The sequence below is a fragment of the Pseudophryne corroboree genome, chromosome 4 (genome assembly GCF_028390025.1).
Source record: "Pseudophryne corroboree isolate aPseCor3 chromosome 4, aPseCor3.hap2, whole genome shotgun sequence".
In the NCBI taxonomy this organism is placed as follows: domain Eukaryota; kingdom Metazoa; phylum Chordata; class Amphibia; order Anura; family Myobatrachidae; genus Pseudophryne; species Pseudophryne corroboree.
Window position 1 is genome coordinate 662,078,554 of NC_086447.1, and position 20,336 is coordinate 662,098,889.

A 20,336-nucleotide genomic window follows, 5' to 3' on the forward strand; every position below is an offset into this window, starting at 1 on the left:
AGATAAAAGATATGCTAATTCATAGTTCAGATAAGTGCCAAAATATTCCAACATTCAATGAAACTAGAAAACAGATCTATGAAAAGTCTAGGACCTATTCCAACCTTCATTTTATTGACATTGTTATTATGTTGTTGTTGATAAACATTTTTTAATTAGACTTGAATAAGATTAGTACTATGTGTTCTGTAAAATATTGTTTCAATGCTAAAGTAGATGTTTAATGTAGTACACTGACATTAGCGGTCTCTTAATCTGATATCAGCAAAAGCAAAGCACAACTACAGTTTCTAGCAACAACAATGAAATGTCAATAAATATAACAATATACCAATGCATATTTGATTTAGGAAAATACATTAATATAAAATAATGGCCATGATGACATCCCCTTTTCCCCGTTTGTCTTTAAACTGGGAGCCCATATGACTGTGATTTTACAGCTATGTGCTATGAAATTCCAGAGTGTACTGTAATACAAAAATATTTAAGTATACAACCCATCAAGGGCAGCTTAAGAGAGAACCTCCTCTCTCGCAGGCGGCGCAGGTGAGTACACACTGGCACTGTGTCGGAGTCTACTGCACAGGTCTCCGGGAACATGGCTGCCGTGCCATTTTCCCATAGACTTGTGCAGCACACCTATGCAGGACTCTGGAGACATTAGTATATACTTGGGTGCAGTACAAGCCCCCATGGACCCACACACCCGGTGCCCGTTATACTGTTATACTGTTGATATGCCACTGTAACCCATTTCTTAACTCTATAGTTATTAAGTTACTTATTGTTGGAAGTAGCATTAAAGTATAAAAACATCCTATGTCGATGTTCAGAATGTTAACATGATCTGAATGTCTTTTATTAGGAGGTTGACATGGTCACAATTCCAATATGTTGACACAGATATAGGCGCTATGTAATAGGGTCCGAGTGTGATGGAGGTGTGGCATGCCGGCCCATCTCTGACATTTTTTTAAAGGGGCAATCACCTACAAGGCAAACTCGTGTCTTGTAAAAGACTGCCACTTTAAAAAAAAGTCTGAGATCGGCCGGCATCCTGCACCTCCGGCAAACTTGGACTCTATTACATATGCCCCATAATGTTGACATGTTCACAATGTTAACATTATATATGTTGACACTGAGAATGTCAATAGTACTATTTTAACCTAACTGCAGCCTGACTCTAACCTTCACGCCATCACAGGGCCGGCTCCAGGCCTACTAGCACCCTGAGCGAGAAAATGTAAAAGTGCCCCCCCCCCCCCATGCGCGCGCCGAAGGCGCGCGTGCTCTTGGAAAAGTGGGCGTGGCCTCTTGAAAAAGTGGGCGTGGTCTCGTCCCCCAGCAGTGCCAGCTACACATGACATGCCCTCCAGCAGTGCCAGCTACACGTGCTAGTGTTCACTTTTTAGGGCAGGTTGCTGATCACAGGGAGGGCACATTTTTAAGTTAGGTGGGCAAAATGATGTACATACTGTAATGCTTGTTGTTCCCATTTCCACACGCTAAAGCATGGACAGTGCGCGCCGAAGGCGCGCAGCAAAAATTTAGGGGAGTTACTTCGTGGGGAAGGTGCGTAGCCACATTATAGTGGCAATTCACATTACACCACACAGTAGTGCAGCTAATACACATTGCACCAGGTAGAACCTCCTATAAGAGCACGTTAGACACATTGCGCCAGGTAGAGCACTGAGACACACTGCCCAGCCACAGACGCCTAGCGGGAACACTACATGATATGCCCCCCAGCAGTGCCAGCTACACATGACATGCCCCCCAGCAGTGCCAGCTACACGTGACATGCCCCCCAGCAGTGCCAGCTACATAAATGGCCACACAGTTCCAGATGGATAAATGCCCCCACAGCGCAGATATGCCCCCACAGTGCCACATACATTAATGCCCTCACAGTGCAAGATATGCCCCCACAGTGCAAGAAATGCCCCCACAGTGCAAGAAATGCCCCCACAGTGCAAGAAATGCCCCCACGGTGCCAGATACATAAATGCCCCCACGGTGCCAGATACATAAATGCCCCCACGGTGCCAGATACATAAATGCCCCCACGGTGCCAGATACATAAATGCCCCCACGGTGCCAGATACATAAATGCCCCCACGGTGCCAGATACATAAATGCCCCCACGGTGCCAGATACATAAATGCCCCCACGGTGCCTGATACATAAATGCCCCCACGGTGCATGATACATAAATGCCCCCACGGTGCATGATACATAAATGCCCCCACGGTGCATGATACATAAATGCCCCCACGGTGCCTGATACATAAATGCCCCCACGGTGCATGATACATAAATGCCCCCACGGTGCCTGATACATAAATGCCCCCACGGAGCCTGATACATAAATGCCCCCATGGTGCCTGATACATAAATGCCCCCACGGTGCCAGATAAATGCCCCCACAGAGCCAGATAAATGCCCCCACAGAGCCAGATAAATGCCCCCACAGTGCCAGATATGTCCCCACGGTGCCAGATATGCCCCCACGGTGCCAGAAATGCCCCCACAGTGCCAGAAATGCCCCCACAGTGCCAGATAAATGCCCCCACAGAGCCAGATAAATGCCCCCACAGAGCCAGATAAATGCCCCCACAGTGCCAGAAATGCCCCCACAGTGCCAGATATGTCCCCACAGTGCCAGATATGCCCCCACAGTGCCAGATATGCCCCCACAGTGCCTGATATGCCCCCACAGTGCCAGAAATGCCCCCACAGTGCCAGAAATGCCCCCACAGTGCCAGATAAATGCCCCCACAGAGCCAGATAAATGCCCCCACAGTGCCAGAAATGCCCCCACAGTGCCAGAAATGCCCCCACAGTGCCAGAAATGCCCCCACAGTGCCAGATATGTCCCCACAGTGCCTGATATGCCCCCACAGTGCCAAATATGCCCCCACAGTGCCAAATATGCCCCCACAGAGCCAGATATGCAATGCCCCCACAGTGCCAGAAATGCCCCCACAGTGCCAGAAATGCCCCCCCACAGAGCCAGAAATGCCCCCACAGTGCCAGAAATGCCCCCACATAACCAAAAATGCCCCCTGTGTGCCAGAAATGCCCCCACAGTGCGGATCTCCCCCCCCCCCCCCAAAAAAAAATACCTGCGGCGCTGGGGAGGAGTACTGCTGTCCGCCTGTGTGGGAGCGCTGGCGGGCGGGCGGGAGGCCGGGCGAGTGAGCCTGAGCCTGGGTCCGGGCTGGCGGGCGGGTGGGCGGCCACTTGTGCAGGCGGGCTATGCGCGGCGCCGGCGTCTGACGTTAGATGCCGGCGCCGCGCAGCGCGCATACACAGCGCGACCGCCAAATGCTGCAGCAGCACACACACAGGGCCGGCTCCAGCATCGAATATGGCGGCGCCAGCGCGTGGCGCCCATTAAGGGTGGCGCCCTGCGCGGCCGCTCTATTCGAACATGCCTAGAGCCGGCCCTGCGCCATCATAATATAGACATGCATAATGTCGACATTTTGAAAATTCTGAACCTGTCACCATTACAGTGTTAATTTTCTGAATGTCAAAAAAGTAACTACATATTGCTAGGTAGGCAATTATTATTTTTTTTTTGTGTGGATACGCTAATTAAGGGGCGCCAGACGAAGCAATTCAATTGCAGCCTCCTGAGGTGGCGAGCTGAAATGTGCAAAAAGTCTGCTGTCTAAACACTCAAATGGCATTTTATACGACGCAGCCATTCGTTTAGACTATTACTTTAGACAGGAGATCGGGCAGAAAAAAAACAAAACAACTTAATCACCCCATAGAAGTCAAATTTAGGGGTAGATGTATGAAGCAGTGATAAGAGTGGAGAAATGAGCCAGTGGAGAAGTTGCCCATGGCAACCAATCAGCTGCTACCTATAATTTTATAGAATGCATTTGAGAAATGTTACTTCAAAGCTGCTTGGCTGCCTTGGGCAACTTCTCCACTGGCTACTTCTCTGCTCTTTTCACTGCTTCATACATGTCCCCCTTAATTCCAACACTATAAGAAGTAATATAAAGAATGAAGGAAAAAATGTTGAAATGAAATAATAAGCTATGGGCAGATAACTTTCCATTTCAGAGCAACAACGGTTGAGAGGTAGTTTTATTCAGTATTTCTTCTTCAGTAGAAACTAAGTTTATATTACATTTGTGTGACTTTAATAGCACGCCTGAAAAAAATTGTTAACATGCTTAGCTCATTCTTGCACTCTTTTACTTACATGATCATAATGTAATGTTAAATGTTCATCTAACTTCAAAGAGAACCTCCAGGGGTAAAAAGTTGAGAACTTGGTAAGGCCGAGGTGGAAAAACCAGCAATGCGTAGGTACAGTACTTCTGAATAGAGATGTTATAGTATAAACACAGTAAGCAGTGTAAAAGATTGTTAAGTTAATTGTATACAGTTAACCTTTCCTCGCCGCTTTAATGATGAAGTATGTGATTAATGGCTAACGAACAAGAAGAAGTATTGTTCACAGATTTAGCTAGAACACTGCTGCACTGCAAAGATCGGAAAAAGCTCCAAGCTCTCAAAGAGGCTTTTAGGTCTGTGGCTTTGTAGGCAATTCGCCACACTTGTCATCCTCTGTGGATAAAAGCTATTCCCTGAGGAAATTGTTCTAGCAAAATTAGCCGATGTCCAAGCCAGCGAGCTCATCTTGTCTCAATCAAGGAGGCACAAAGAGGAAATCCAAGCCATGCATGTCTTTCTGTTGGACAATTAGCCTTTTTCACTGCAGACACGGGCATGAATTGCTAGTGTGAATTTTCATTTAGAAAGGATTTTCATGCAGCTGTCAAGGGCATATGAGGATGGATGTCGCATGAGGCATATACTACCATAGCTCATTTGCGTGTTCTAATCCAGAATAGATTTAACAATTTACATTACATACTTATTGACACTGAACTACTACAGAACGCAAATCTCTATTTCTGATGAAAATGGTTTGAAACAGAAATTTTAATCTGAATCAAAAATATGTCTTAAAAAAAAAACCCTATTTTTTCCCTAATAACGTCCACGGGAAACAGATTATAAGAATGCAGGCAGTTATTTTGGCACAGGATAGACAATATTTGTCATCATGCAACGTCTAATTTAACAATAACAAAGGGATTTTCAATTTGGGTATTTTAGTAAAAAGGATAATACAAGCAAGTCACGATAACAACTTTACAGAACTATGGGGCAGATGTATTAACCTGGAGAAGGCATAAGGAAGTGATAAACCAGTGATAAATGCAAGGTGATACACGCACCAGCCAATCAGCTCCTAACTGTCAATTTGCATATCACTGGCTTATCACTTCCTTATGCCTTCTCCAGGTTACTACATCTGCCCCTATGTTATTAATGTGACTACTAATGTGAATACCAGTACTCATTGCAAGGTTATTTACAGTGCTGTAGAATTCATTTACACTCAGGAAATATTTATACAATATTACAATCTTAGTAATTTAGGAATAACACAATTATCAAATTACAGTTGTTATTGCTTTATAAAATGTTAATTCTGGCATGAAATGCCTCCTTAATATTAAACATCATATATCTCCCCTTAGTAACTCCCCATCATCATCATATCCAGGAGCTCATCCATTTCTGTAGTATAGCACTGCAATAAGACAAGTCACCCACCCCACAGTAAAATACCAACATACCTGATCTCATCTACCCAAGCGATTCATTCATTTATTAATATGTACAGAACTGTAGTTACTACATATGGCTGGTCTCTCTCAGGGGTATATTTACTAAAGTGCAGATTTACATAAGTGGAGATGTTGCCCATAGCAACCAAATAGATTCTACATCTATTATCTACTAGAAGGTGCTAAGAAAATTGTAAGTAGAATATGATTGGTTGCTATGGGCAACACTTCCACATCTGTAAACCCGCACTTTAGTACATATACCAGTGAGTGTGCTCACATGAGCGGTAAGAATGGCTGTGTTGACCAACACTGCTTTTCTCTCCTTCATGTCACAACCCTACAGGTCTAGACTGCTGATTGCCTATAAATTGCATGCAATACAACTACTCTCCAATAAACCTGATATTGTAAAAATAGAAAGAAAAAAACAACGCAACATAAAAAGCAGATTTAATTGAAAAAGTGTATTCTAAATTTATCAATAGTTCTTCTAAATGTTTTCCTCTACTTTCATGGTTTCCTTAATAACCTCATCTTGTAGCAGCTGCCACCTTAATTCATCACCTCTGGACATGCCACAATTGGTCTAAATAACACATTGTGGCACTACAAAGGTGATGGATTAAACTAATATCGCTGTCAGTGAAAAGTGAGAAAGGTTTACTTGTGAGTTTTTTTCCTTATCAAAGAAGGAAGGAGCTGTGATCTTTTATTAGGGCAGAAGAACTTACAAAGAAAAATGATCATGGTTAGCGGCCACTTGCTCAGTCTATTGTCCCAATAATCCTAAATGGTATCTCTGATACGCCTGTGAAGCAATATTAATAGTCTGCCCACCTCAGCACAGTGCAGGGCTCTGCTTATTTCTCTGAACAAATCTTCATGGTCTGTCCCTAGGAGACAATATATGCTGACTGCGCCTCAGGAAGGAGACATCCAATTAATCACCGGTCCATGGTTATTACCCTTGGAGTTGGACTAGGGCAGTTCCATCCATCTTTGGACCATCTGAACATGTGGTATTTTGTTCTATGTTACCAACAAAACTACTGAAACTGTGTTTGAGCTGTTACTCGAGGATGACTTTGTGTGTGTAAGAGAGCTAAATTGTAAGTAAAATTAGTTTCTTATCTTACAAAGGACAATACACACATAGATTTGCTAGAATAATTATTGTTTGATCTCATTATGAAAATCATTAATCTGCCTTCTTTAAGAGCACAGAAAATAATGATATAAACTATCACATTGTCCGTGCAATATAAAAAATGACCAACACCAACCAATGCAATAAGTGCATACTGGACTAAAACACATGAGCTATGATATATGAGCCATACTGAGTTAAACAGAAAAATTTGCATTTGCTTTGTGATATTTCCTATAATTTGAACTACGGCGCTCTTAAGACCTGTTGCTACAATGCAGAGGTACAAGATTGGTTATAAGATTGATTATAAGCAAGTAAATAATAATATAGGTTAACATAATTCCATTCCCAAGACCAGACATTACTTGTAATGAAGACTGTACTAAAATTATAGGTGGATGTACTAAGGAAGAGGTCTCTGTCCTATCTCAAGTATTTTTGTTGACATGTAAGTAAATACTTGACAAACACGACAGCATTTTGTGCAGAATATTTAAAATCTGCCTTAGCTTAGTCAACAAAGTAGGACAGTGGAAAGCAACACGGTCAATAATATTTTTTAATATGACAAAGTGCTAGCATGAGGTATTCACATAATACTTGCCTACTCTACCATATTATCTAAGAGAAACCAACATTTCCAAGAGTAGACAACGCTCTAGGATCCCGTTGATCACTGCAAATCGTGTAATAATGTCTCCGCCCCCTTTGACTCTGCAAATTATTGTAGGATTTAACTACTGGGGGGCAGTGGAGGCATATCTATTATGATATGAATTGCATCACCATACCCAGAGCCAGCCATAGGCATATGCATTATAGGCAAATGCCTAGGGCGGGGTTCCCAACCACGGTCCTCAAGGCACACTAACAGTCCAGGTTTTAAGGACAGCCATACTTGAGCACAATTCCTTAGTTAATTTAATGAATGCATCTGTGGTGAAGCCTGGATATCACTAAACCTGGACTGTTAGTATGCCTTGAGGACCGAGGTTGGGAAAAACTGGCCTAGGGGCTCCCCTAGTCTAAGGCCAGCAGTGGATTTTTCTTCTTTGACCTGACCCCGGTGCTGATTGTTATCTCAGAGAAAGCCAGGCAAAGCGCGTACAGCTGCAGGACCCTGCCCTAGCCCCACAGGATAACAGTAAGAGCTATATAATGTTGAGGCAGATACATATGGGGAGTGGGGGATCAAGAGGCTGATTACACTGTTATGGGGGGAGGCAAAGACTTATGGGGAGTCAGGAACTGGGAGCTGATGATACTGCTATGGGGGGGATGCATATATATATATATGGGGAGTGGGGGATCAGGGGGGGATGACACTGCTGTGGAGGGGGGGGGGCATGGGGGTGAGGAGGTTCACATGTGATGACACTGCTATTGGGGGGAGAGCGGGAGGCAGACACACATGGGGATTGGGGCTAAAGACATTGCTATGGGGGAAGTGGGGGAGACATATGGGGAGAGGGGACCCAGGAGGTATGATACTGCTATAGGCACGGGTGGACATCTACATTGGTAAGAAAGTACACAGCAAGTGGAGTAGTGATGATGATGGAAGCGAGTAGTGAGCAACACCTCGCAGCTCCATCTCCAGCAGGCTGCACTGCAGCCACCAAGTGCTTATGCACAACAAGTAACTGGAAAAAGCAGTGGCGGCTGCCTGTACTTCTTAATTTAGAGTCTTAAGTAAGTCAGCATAGCTGTCTGCCTATACTGTGAGGGGTAGGTAAGATGTGCTGACTGTGCTGTGAGGGGTGCTGCTGCTGTGAACTGTGCGGGTTGACGGGTGTTATTCTGGGAGAGCGGTGATGGATCAGGGGTGCTGTAATCTGTGTTGTGAGGGATGCTGTGCTGGAAGAGGGGTGCTGTGCTGGGAGGGTGTGATTTGCTGTGATGGATGAGAGGTGTTGTACAGTGAGGGGAGAGGAGTACTATGAGAGGGGAGCATTGGGTGCTGTGCTGTGAGGGGAGAATGTGCCCTATAGAATGCCTTCTGATGTTGGGTTAAAAGGGACTTTTCCCTAAAACCTGTCCATTTTTTGTTAGTTACAGCAGTGTGCTGTGAAGGGAGAGGGGGTGATGCGAGTGGAAAGCCTGGGATTATCTGCTGGGGCTCCAGCCAAAATGCTGATGTATTTTTATACACTGTGAAGGTAGGAGCTGTCAGTGCATGCAGCATAAAATGACAACGCTTTTCTAGTAAGAACACCCACCAGGGGAGTGGACATACCCACTATGATGTGGTCAGTCCCCATGTGTGCTGTAACCAGTACTGCTGTCCTTATTTAAACTAAATATTTGGAGGTACTGTTTGCAAGTCTTTAACATTATCAAGGACAAGTAGTAATTGTTTAACTTTTTAATGATCTGCTTTTCGTGACATTTATTTATTTATTTATTAACAGTTTCTTATATAGCGCAGCATATTCCGTTGCGCTTTACAATTAGAACAACAGTAATAGAACAAAACTGGGTAAAAACAGACAGACATAGAGGTAGGAAGGCCCTGCTCGCAAGCTTACAATCTATAGGGAAATAGGCATAGATACACAAGGATAGATGCTACCTATTGCATAATGGTCCACCAGATTGCTAGGTTCTTAATGGGTTGTATGATGATACCCCACAAAGTTATCCAAGTGTCAGGAGGGTGAGAGACTAAAGAAAGACAAGATATGTGATGTTATGAATACTCTACAGAGGATGTAATTAGATAGGGAAGCACTGAAGGTTATGTGGGTGGGTCTGGAATTTGATAGGCTTGTCTGAAGAGGTGAGTTTTCAGGGAACATTTAAAGGTTTGGAGACTAGAGGCGAGTCTTACTGTGCGTGGGAGGGCATTCCACAGAGTGGGTGAAGCCCGGGTAAAGTCCTGTAATTTTGAGTGTGAACAAGTAATGCGTGTGGATGAGAGACGTAGATCTTGTGCAGAGCGGAGAGGTCGGGTAGGGAGATATTTTGAGATGAGTGAAGAGATGTATGTTGGTGCAGTTTGGTTAATAGCCTTGTATGTGAGTAAAAGTATTTTATATTTAATACGGTAGAATACCGGTAACCAATGGAGGGACTGACAGAGCGGATCTGCAGACGATGAACGTCTGGCAAGGAAGATTAGCCTCGCAGCTGCATTCAAAATGGATTGTAGTGGTGAGAGCCTATGTTTGGGAAGACCGGTCAGGAGACTATTACAATAATCAATGCGGGAGATAATGAGAGCATGGATTAGAGTTTTTGCTGTGTCTTGTGTAAGATAAGGGCGTATTTTGGATATACTCTATATTACTCTACAATGGGTTTCCAGACAATACCTTTATTTCCACTAACTGTTCTTCACCCAACTTGTACTTCTTGGAATCAAGCATACTAAAGTATCAGTTATCAAAACTTATACCCCTTCTAGACAGCCTAAGGCGACCATCCCCTTGGAGCCTGACACAGGTGCTTCCCGGGTATGACCCGCCTCAGGCCCCTCGCTGCCGCTGTCTCCAACCTGGCATATCGCCGGGTTGGTGACGTCAGCGCTGAAGCAGCGGGGACGGAGATTAGGGATCACATGATCTCCAAGCGCCACCCGTCCACACAGAGTGAACGGGAAATGGGGCTTCCCATTTACACAGCACAGCGAGCCAGGTTGAACACATGTTCATCCCTGCTTGCTATCCGAGTTGAAATACCGGCTTGACCTGGATTATTCCAACTGGGCCCTTTTAGAATGCACAGCAACACGGTTTATGCGTGCTCATGTGCAATAACCCGTGTTTAAAGCTGGCGGTCTAAAAGGGGTATTAGTAATTTGCTATAAACAGCTATAGTGGTTGACTATTTAATATGGCTGTTTAATTTCACCTTTATAATGTAAACTTAAATAAATCTTACAATGTCTTCATCAAAATATGAACAAAATCCCCATGTTTTTATTTGCTAGCTACACACAGATTTACATGATGTTATTGTTAGCGCCAATAGCAAAGGTTTTTTGTTTTGGGTAAATACATGGCATTAATATTGCCACACAGCTGGTACCATGTACAATATGGGTAAAACCGAGTACAGACATATTTCTTTTGTATTTTGTTTCAAAACATTTGCCTACTGTAGTACTATCATGGCAGCATAGGCGTTTCTATCATAGGCGCAATGTATGCTGTGCATACGGGCCCCTGGATTTAGGGGGGCCCCACACCGCACCCATGTTGTTTTATACTTACCTTTCTGGAGTTCCACGACAGGCATTGCAGCCACGGCAAAAGTCACTTCCAAAATGGCCACTGCGCAAGAAATTTGTTTGCGGACCATGGCGGGCACCATATTTCCGGAGACCTGCGCATGCGCAGTAGACTCCGGCACACTGCCATAGTCTACGATGCAGTGGGGAGGAGGGGGCCCACCCAGAGTCTGCACGCGGGCCCCCTCCTCTCTTAAAACACCCCTGCATGGCAGTTTCAATCAAAGCTATAAAAGGCATATATGCCACTGAAGGGACTTGCAGAGAATTGGGGTTCCTTGACAATGGGCTACAAGTTTAAATTTGATCAAAATAGGAACAAAATCCTTTTGCTTTTATTTGCTAGATACACACAGATTTGCAGTATATTAGGCTGGAGCCACACACGCTGAACGGAACCTACTTGGCTGGAAGGAGCCTGCACATGGGTTCCTATGCAGCCGCCCACACATATGCGGCACTGTCGCAGCTGCTGGAACCACCCGCAGCATGCTGCGGTTGAGCCTGATAACAGGACAAGGGGATTTCAAGTTCAACACATACAATTTAATGTATGGCCCTAGCCTTATCGCTAGCGCCGATAGCTAGTCTTTCTTATATACAACAAAATATACTTCTAAAGTATCAGTCAAACAGTACTTCAAGTGTCGCATATCAAATTAATCATCATAGTCTCCTCACGCATCCTAGTCGAATCATGTTATGACAAAACGCATTTTCAGCAAAAAAGATGCCTGCTGCTAGCAGAGTGTCACAGGACCTGGCGCGCTAAGTGGGGCTGTTTTGTGCAAGTGCAGTAGTGATGTAACATAGTAACATAGTATCTAAGGTTGAAAAAAGACAATTTGTCCATCAAGTTCAACCTATTTGTGGTCTCCTATGCAGGATTATTTTGGTCTAAATTTTCTCTGATGCTGACGTCAGGCGTTGTGTTTTATTCCTCTTTTCATAGTAACTATAGTGCGCGACTATGCACCATAACCCTGAATATCCTTATCCATCAGGAATTTATCTAACCCATTCTTAAAGGTGTTGATTGAGTCCGCCATTACAACTCCCTCTGACAGGGAATTCCAAACACGTATTGTCCTTACTGTGAAAAAACCTTTACGCCGCATTGTGCGGAACCTCCTCTACTCTAACCTGTCACGATCCGGGTATCTGGACGCCATTACTTGCCTTTCAGATGTCTCCTGAGGCTGGCTCAGCGTTCCAAGGCCGGATCTCATCTGTGTCCACATTCTGCATATCCCTCCTGTCACGCTGAGACGCTGTCACAGCGGCGCCATGTTTGAATCCTGCATGGCGTCTCCTGTCCTCTGCGGCCGGCGCCGCCATTACTGTTATGTTTCCACATGGTTTCCAAACCAGCTTTCCCTCCAAGTTCTAACATGGGCGCAGCCATGTTGGATCCAATCACATGTCTCAGTTCCACCAATCCACTGCCTCTGGAAATCTGCATAATTGCCCAGCCAATGCCTGCATTGCTGCAGGTATAAGTATCCTGTGCCTGGGCCAGGAAATCGTCAGTGCTTTGTTTGTCATACCTTGTTCCAGTCTCTCTCTCCTGTGGTTGTTTTTCCAGGTTCCAGCTCCTGTCTCCAGCATCCACTAAGAGACCCGCACCTGCCTACCATCCTGCGGTGCAGCCTGACTCTGCAGTCCTCCGTGGCTGATCCAGCTTCCAGTTTCCAGCTATTAACCCATCTGCTTCCAGCAGCCTGCTTCCAGCAGATTCCAGTATCCTTAAAGTGCCGGTGTTGTTCCAGCGGATTCCTACTTATCAGCAGTATCCACTACCACCGGTAACCATCCTTCAACTCCTCTGTTTCCACGCTCCCTAGCATCTTACAGTTTCCACTCCGTGTATCATCACCTGGCTGGTTCCATCCAGCATTTACTCAGTGACTTTATCACCTGGCTGATCCCACTCAGCATCCACTCCGTGTCTTACCACCTGGCTGGTTCTATCCAGCAAACACAACAGCTGATTCAAGTTACCAGCTTCATCTATTCCATCTACTGGCATGTTCCTTGGTTATCTGCACTACTACAGCCAGGCCTGGTAAGGTTTTTCCATCAAGGACTTTAACAGCTGTTCTTAACCTACCAGTGCTCTGTTACACCTTCCATGGTCAAAGTGTTCCAGGAATATTATTTATTGCCACTGTCATCATTTGCTGTCTGTTGTTACACGGAGTTTGTCAATAAACTTTTAATTTACTTTTACCTGGTTGTCATGGTCACACCTTCGGGTTTCCTTTTAACACTTACATGTCCAGGGGTCTGATTAAACCTCCCCGGTTTAAGTTCCTCTCAGCCCCTACAACTGAGGCTAAAACCCTCAGTTGTGACATAACCTAAGTGAGTGTCCATGTTGATCATGTCCCGTCTTAGCCTGCTCTTTTCCAGTGTAAACATGCCTAGCCTTGCAAGCCTTTCCTCGTATTCCAGCGTCTCCATGCCCTTAATTAGTTTGGTCGCCCGCCTCTGAACCTTTTCTAGCTCCAGAATATCCTTTTTGTAGTATGGTGCCCAAAATTGCACACAGTATTTAAGATGTGGCCTCATTAGTGATTTATATAATGGGAGTATAACACTCTCGTCCCTTGCATCAATTCCCCGTTTTATGCATGCTAATATCTTATTAGCCTTCGTTGCTGCAATCCTACTTTGGGTACTGCTGCTTAGTTTGCTATCTATGTGAACACCTAAGTCCTTTTCCAGTACAGAATCCCCTAATGTTACCCCATTTAGTTTGTAGGTGTAATTTTTGTTCTTGCTACCACAGTGCATTACCTTACACTTGTCTGTATTGAAGCGCATTCTCCATTTGGCTGCCCATGCTTCTAATTTAACTAAGTTGTTCTGAAGAGACTTAGCATCCCCCTCCGTATTTATAAATTTACACAATTTGGTGTCATCTGCAAAAATTGACACCATACTCTCTAGACCGTCTGTTAATGAAAATGTTGAACAATAGTGGTCCTAGTACAGGCCCTTGTGGCACACCACTTAGCACTTCAGTCCAATTTGAAAATTATCCATTAACCACAACGCGCTGTTCCCTATTATCTAACCAATTTTTGACCCAAGTGCATATAGTGCTCCCTAGCCCTATTTCTTGTAGCTTATAGATAAGTCGCATGTGTGGCACTGTGTCGAAAGCTTTGGCAAAGTCTAAAAAGATTACATTCACCTCCTTACCCTGATCAAGGTTCGCACTTACTGTTTCGTAAAAGCAGAGTAAGTTGGTTTGACATGATCTGTCCTTCACAAATCCATATTGATTCCTTTTAATGACCTTATTGACTTCAAGGAACTTCTGAATACTATCCCTTAGAATACCTTCCAGTACTTTCCCCACTATAGATGTAAGACTAACTGGTCTATAATTACCTGGTTCAGCTCAACTTCCCTTTTTGAATATTGGCACTACTTCCGCTACACACCAGTCTTTGGGAACCATATCTGATATAACTGAATCTTTAAAGATCAAAAATAGCGGTCTTGCAAGTTCAGAGTGAAGCTCCATTAGAACCCTTGGGTGAATTCCATCAGGACTCGGTGACTTATTAATCTTTAAATTTTTTAATCAGTCACAAACTACCTCCTCACTTAAATAAGCACTTATCAGTGGGTCATTATCATTATTGAGATTGTGTGTTAGTCCCTGAATTTGGCCCTCTCTTGTAAATACCGTTGAAAAAAAACTCATTTAGTTTGTCCGCTATGTCATTATCATTTTTGACTAAGACTCCCAACTTGTCTTTTAAAGGGCCTATACTCTCCTTCTTTAATCTCTTGAGGTTGATGTATTTAAAGAATTTTTGGGGATTCGATTTGCTTTTCTTTGCTACTAGTTTTTCAGTTTCTACTTTTGCCGCTCTTATTTCTTTTTTGCGTATTTTGTTACAGTCCTTATAGTGCTGAAATGACTCCGCACTCCCGTCAGATTTGTATTTTTTGAATGCTCGCCTTTTCTTGCCCATAAGTTCCTTTATCTTTTTGTTAAGCCACATTGGTTTGGTATTTTTATTCCTTTTTTTGCTGCTTGTGGGAATAAATTTGAGAGTATTTTTAACTAGCAGTGAGTTTAATACATCACATTTCGCCGTAGTATTTTTTCCTTGAAACAAAATTTCCCATTCAATATCCCTTAAAGCTTACCTCATCATATAAAAGTTGGCTTTGCTAAAGGTTAGAGTCCTAGTTGGGCCAGTATAGGACTGCTTATGAAAACTGATATTGAATGTGACCATATTGTGTGGGGTCACTGTTTCCTATGGGCTCCCCTACTATAATATTTGATACCAATTCCCCATTGTTTGTTAATACCAGGTCTAAGATTGCATTGTACCTAATAGGTTCCTCGATTAGTTAAACTAAGTAGTTATCATTTAGTGTGTTTAAAAACATGTTACCCCTAGCAGTATCACATGAATCGTTTATCCAATTTATCTCTGGATAGTTAAAATCTCCCATCACTACTACTGTATGTCTCCTACTCCTGCTGCTCTTTCAATTTGCTTCAGTAACAATTCCTCATCAGACACATTACTACCAGGCAGCCTATAGCATAAACCCAATACTAACTTTTTTATTCCTTTACCCCCGATTGCAATTTCTACCCATAATGTCTCAACAGTGTCTACAGTCCCCTCCTGAATATCTTCCCGTATATCAGGTTTTAAAAATGGCTTTACGTAAAAACATACCCCTCCACCCCGTTTATTTAATCTGTCTCTCCTGAACAGCGTATAACCCTCTAGATTGACTGTCCAGACATGAGATTCGTCCCACCAAGTTTCAGTAATGCCTATAATATCATACTGTTTGCTTGCTGCAAGTATTTCTAGTTCGCCCTTTTTACATGTAAGGCTTCTAGCGTTTACATACATACAATTAAGATAAGTATTTCCTCTTGTGGTAGGGAGATCACTCTCTTTATGCAGCAATGATGACCCATAATCATAATTAGTTAGTGTTATGCTAAAACCCTTATGAACACCCAGGTTAATACCCTTGCCATATGCTCTTTGCCTCCCCCCTACTCCTCCCCCGTTACGTCCACTAACACCATCCCTTCTATTCTCACTGAATGACCTGTAATTTCTTGCCAAACCCTCCCCCCCAGGCACCTAGTTTAAAATCTCCTCCAACCTTCTAACCATCCTTCCCCCCAGCACCACTGCCCCCTCCTCATTCAGGTGCAATCCATCACGACAAAAAAGATGGCGCCTGACTAAGAAGTCCACCCAGTGTTCCAGGAACGCAAACCCCTCTTTCCTGCACCAATCCCTAAGCCACACATTTACCTCCGTAATCTCCCTCTGCCTCCCTGGACTAGCGCGTGGCACAGGTAATATTTCGGAGAATATTACGTTAGATGTCCTTGCCTTAAGTTTCTTGCCTAAGTCCCTATAGTCTTTCTTAATGACATCCCACCTTCCACTAACTTTGTCGTTGGTGCCAAATGCACCAAGACCGCCGGATCCTTCCCAGCCCCTCCCAACAATCTATCTACTCGGTCCGCGATTTGCCGCACCCGAGCACCCGGGAGACAACAGACTGTACGGCGATCACAGTCGCGGTAGCAGATTGCCCTATCTGTCTTCCTGATAATGGAATCCCCTACCACCACAATCTGACTTGGTACCTCACTATCTTTCATCCCAGCTGCACCAGAGGGACGGCTCCTCTGGTTGCTAGAGGGAACAGTCTCCTGCGGCATCGTCATTTCCCCACTATCATCCACCGAATCCTCGTCCAATCGGGCAAATTTGTTGGAGTTTGATAGTTCAGAGATGTCGAGCCTCTCCCTCTTTTTCTGCCTTCTAACTGTGACCCAACTAGCTACCTGGTCCTCCTCATCTACCAGTGACCCCTCCCGCAACTCCTCCACCATTCTATCTAAGCCTTGCTCGAGACTGTGAATCTCCCTCAGCCGCTTAACGGTTTGCTCTAGATCAGTTACCTGCAGATGTAATCACACTGGGACGGTTGCTCCAGGTGCGCGTACATCTTGCACGACATGCACTGAGAGAGATCCCAATCACAGCCCCACCCATCTTGTTTGTTAGGTCTAACTCCCTGTAACCTTCAGAAGAGAAAAAAAAAGAGAAAGAGAAAAACAGTCTATGTAATGCAATACAGTACTATAGTCTAGCTGTGACGAGAAACAACATACAACAATAGGACAGTAATTGATAATACATAATAAACAGGGACAAGGGGAGAAAAGAAGGAGAGAGAGAACAGGAGATAAGAAAAAAAAACCACTCACTTATACAATACTGAAGTTGGGCTTATACTTATCTATTCTTGTGCACCTCCTGACCCTTCACTTATTTGCAGCAGTAGTCCCGGCTCCTCCAGTGGCAGCAGCAGCAACGGTAGCAGTCTCCGTCCCGCTCCGTCCGCTCCTCTGATGGCTGCAGCAGCAGACTCCGTCCCCCTTGTGCAGCTCGTGTCCGGGGTATGTCAGGACCTCCTCCATCCCACTTGCTGGAGAGCACTTCTTCTGGTCTCACTGCTCAGGCAGCCACTGTTACAACTGTGTCAGTCCTGCTTCTGGGTTGTTTCTGGGCTGCTTCTCTCCCTCAGCAGCAAGCAGCCCCCCCATTTGCTGCTTATAATGTCCTGCTCCTCAGCAACTCTGCAACTCCTCAGTCTCCCGGCATCTCCGTTCAGCCTGTGCCCCCCGCACTGTAATGTCCGAGCTACCCGCTCCCGGCAACGGCTCCCGGCGGTTCCCTGTTCCGGCAAAGAACAGGCTCCCATCCACCAGCAGCGACACAGGCTCCCGGCACCCAGATCTCGGCACCCGTGGCCCCATGTGTAGCCGCACTTCCGGTTCTGGGTCTGCGTCTCAGCACATCTGCGTCTCCTCCTCTCAGCCCATGTATGAGGACACATCTGTATATTTTATTGATTTGTTTTCTCATATAATTTTTTAGGAAGAAATTGAATGTTATAAGGCTATACAAATAGATTAAGCCATTGACGAAGATTACTAGTACTGTAAAACTGAATATGTAGGTAGGTGTGTATCCCCAATGTGTCTGTGAACGACGTCATTCACAAAAATATCACGTCAACCCTGCAGCACAGCCGAAAGCCGATATATATCTGCAGACAGATCAGCACATTGTGATGTGTTTACGGATGGACTTGTACCATACACTTGCTGCAAGGCCGCCGGTGACTGACATGACAACTGGGTGGACACGTGAATCCTCGCCCAGTTGTGACGTCAGGCACAACGCACTTAACAATCGTTAGATAGGTCAGCAGATCGGCCAGATGGCCTATCAGTCGGCCTAGTGTGTACCCAGCATTAATCATTTAATATAAAACATAAATGGAGCTATGGGCCCTCATTCCGAGTTGTTCGCTCGCTGCTATTTTTAGCAGAATTGCTAATAGGCTAAAATCCGGCAGTTCTGCGCATGCGTATGCACAGCAGGGCGCACGCGCTAAGCATATTTACACAAAACTATGCTATTTTAGTCACGGGCGAACAAAGCTTTTCAATCGCTCTGCTTATTGACAGGAAGTGGGTGTTTCTGGGCGGAAACTGGCCGTTTTCAGGGAGTGTGCTAAAAAACGCAGGCGTGCCAGGTAAAAACGCAGGAGTGGCTGGAGAAACGGAGGAGTGGCTGGTCGAACGCTGGGCGTGTTTGTGACATCAAACCAGGAACTAAACGGACTGAGGTGATCGCAATCTAGGAGTAGGTCTGGAGCTATTCAGAAACTGCAAGGAAATACTTATAGCAGAATTGCTAATCTTTCGTTAGCAATTGCTAATCTTTCGTTAGCAATTCTGCTATGCTAAGATACACTCCCAGAGGGTGGCGGCTTTGTGTTTGCATTTCTGCTAAAAGTAGCTAGCGAGCGAACAACTCAGAATGAGGGCCATCAAGTGGCAACTTAAGAGAAATGTCAAAACTGCCTAATGCAGAGGTTCTCAAATGCGGTCCTCAAGGTACCCCAATGGTCCAGGTTTTAGGAATATCCATGGCTCATGGTGGTCAAATAAAATTGCTGAGGTGCTAATTACTGTGTCACCTGTGCCAAGTTTACCTGTGAATAAACTTAAAGCCTGGACCATTGAGGTGCCTTGAGGATCAAGTATGACAACCTCTGGCCTAATGTGATGTCTGTAAAGAAGCAGTAGATTAGACATTGCTGTGCCATTTACTGTTTCCATTCTGCACAATTCCCACCGTTTGGCAGTACAGTAGGCGGACTTGTACCATAAAGAAGCAACATGGGTCAATAGATTTTCCTTATTAAGGTATTTGTGATTTAACGCCAATTAAATCATAAATTACTACAGTAGTGTTTCCCAATCTCAGCCCTCAAGGCACATTAACAGTCCAGGTTTTAGTGATATCCATGCTTGGTCTGTTTGCGAATGTCAGGTAAACTGCGAACATTAGCAAAGTTGCTGAAGGGTACATACTTGCATCGTTCAATTGCTAGGTACTCCGGGTGCCTCCTCTTTTGTGAACTGAAGTTTTTTTATTGCAAGTTTGCGTTGTGGGAGTGTATTGTGTCTATTAGCAGATTTGTGATTGATCGCAAATAAACGCTAATTAACTTGCATCTGCATTATTTAGCATCCATGCTGAAGTAGGCCCTTAATCATATGTAAAAAGATTATGCACGCATGGTCTTGCAACAAGTCAAATATATATGTTATCTCTAAATACAAACATATTTTATTGATATTTTGGATGTCGGTTACATGTAAGCCTTACAAGTGACCAGTAGATGTCAATATTGCTTGACCCTGTAAGTTATAAAAAGTATACTGACCAGATGACACTGTATAGTATTTGTTAGCTGTAAAGGATAAAAGATCTGTAGTATCATGACACATCGTGTATAACTGGTTTGCTCCTTGACAATCTGAGCAATTTTTGTCCCAATTATTTATAACTATAAAAAAAAATACGAAAAGTATGCTTTTTTACAAAATATGAAATGGCTTGTACTTACATTTTATTTAAATTTTAGCGCAAACATAAAAATATTTAAGGGTGTATTCAATTGAAGTCGAAAGCTTCCGTCTGTCGAAAAGATGGCAGTTTTTGACTTTTTTAGGTTGGAAGGGGTTCCGACCTATTCAATCTAACCCCAAATTATTCGACAAGACAAGAAATTCGACTTGTAGAAAAGCACGTGGATTGGCAGAATAGCTGACGTTCCGCGTGCTTGTGTCGAAAACAGGGCCGCCCCCTTTTCGACCATCTCAATTCAACTTTAAAAA

The 20,336-nt window shown here is 44.2% G+C and overlaps 1 protein-coding gene across 2 annotated transcripts in view; it reads right to left on the reverse strand.

The window, feature by feature from the left end:
- The window catches only part of KIF26B (kinesin family member 26B), a 707,075-nt gene that overhangs the window by 234,035 nt on the left and 452,704 nt on the right, over positions 1 to 20,336 (reverse strand). The gene's annotated exons all lie outside the window — the stretch shown is intronic.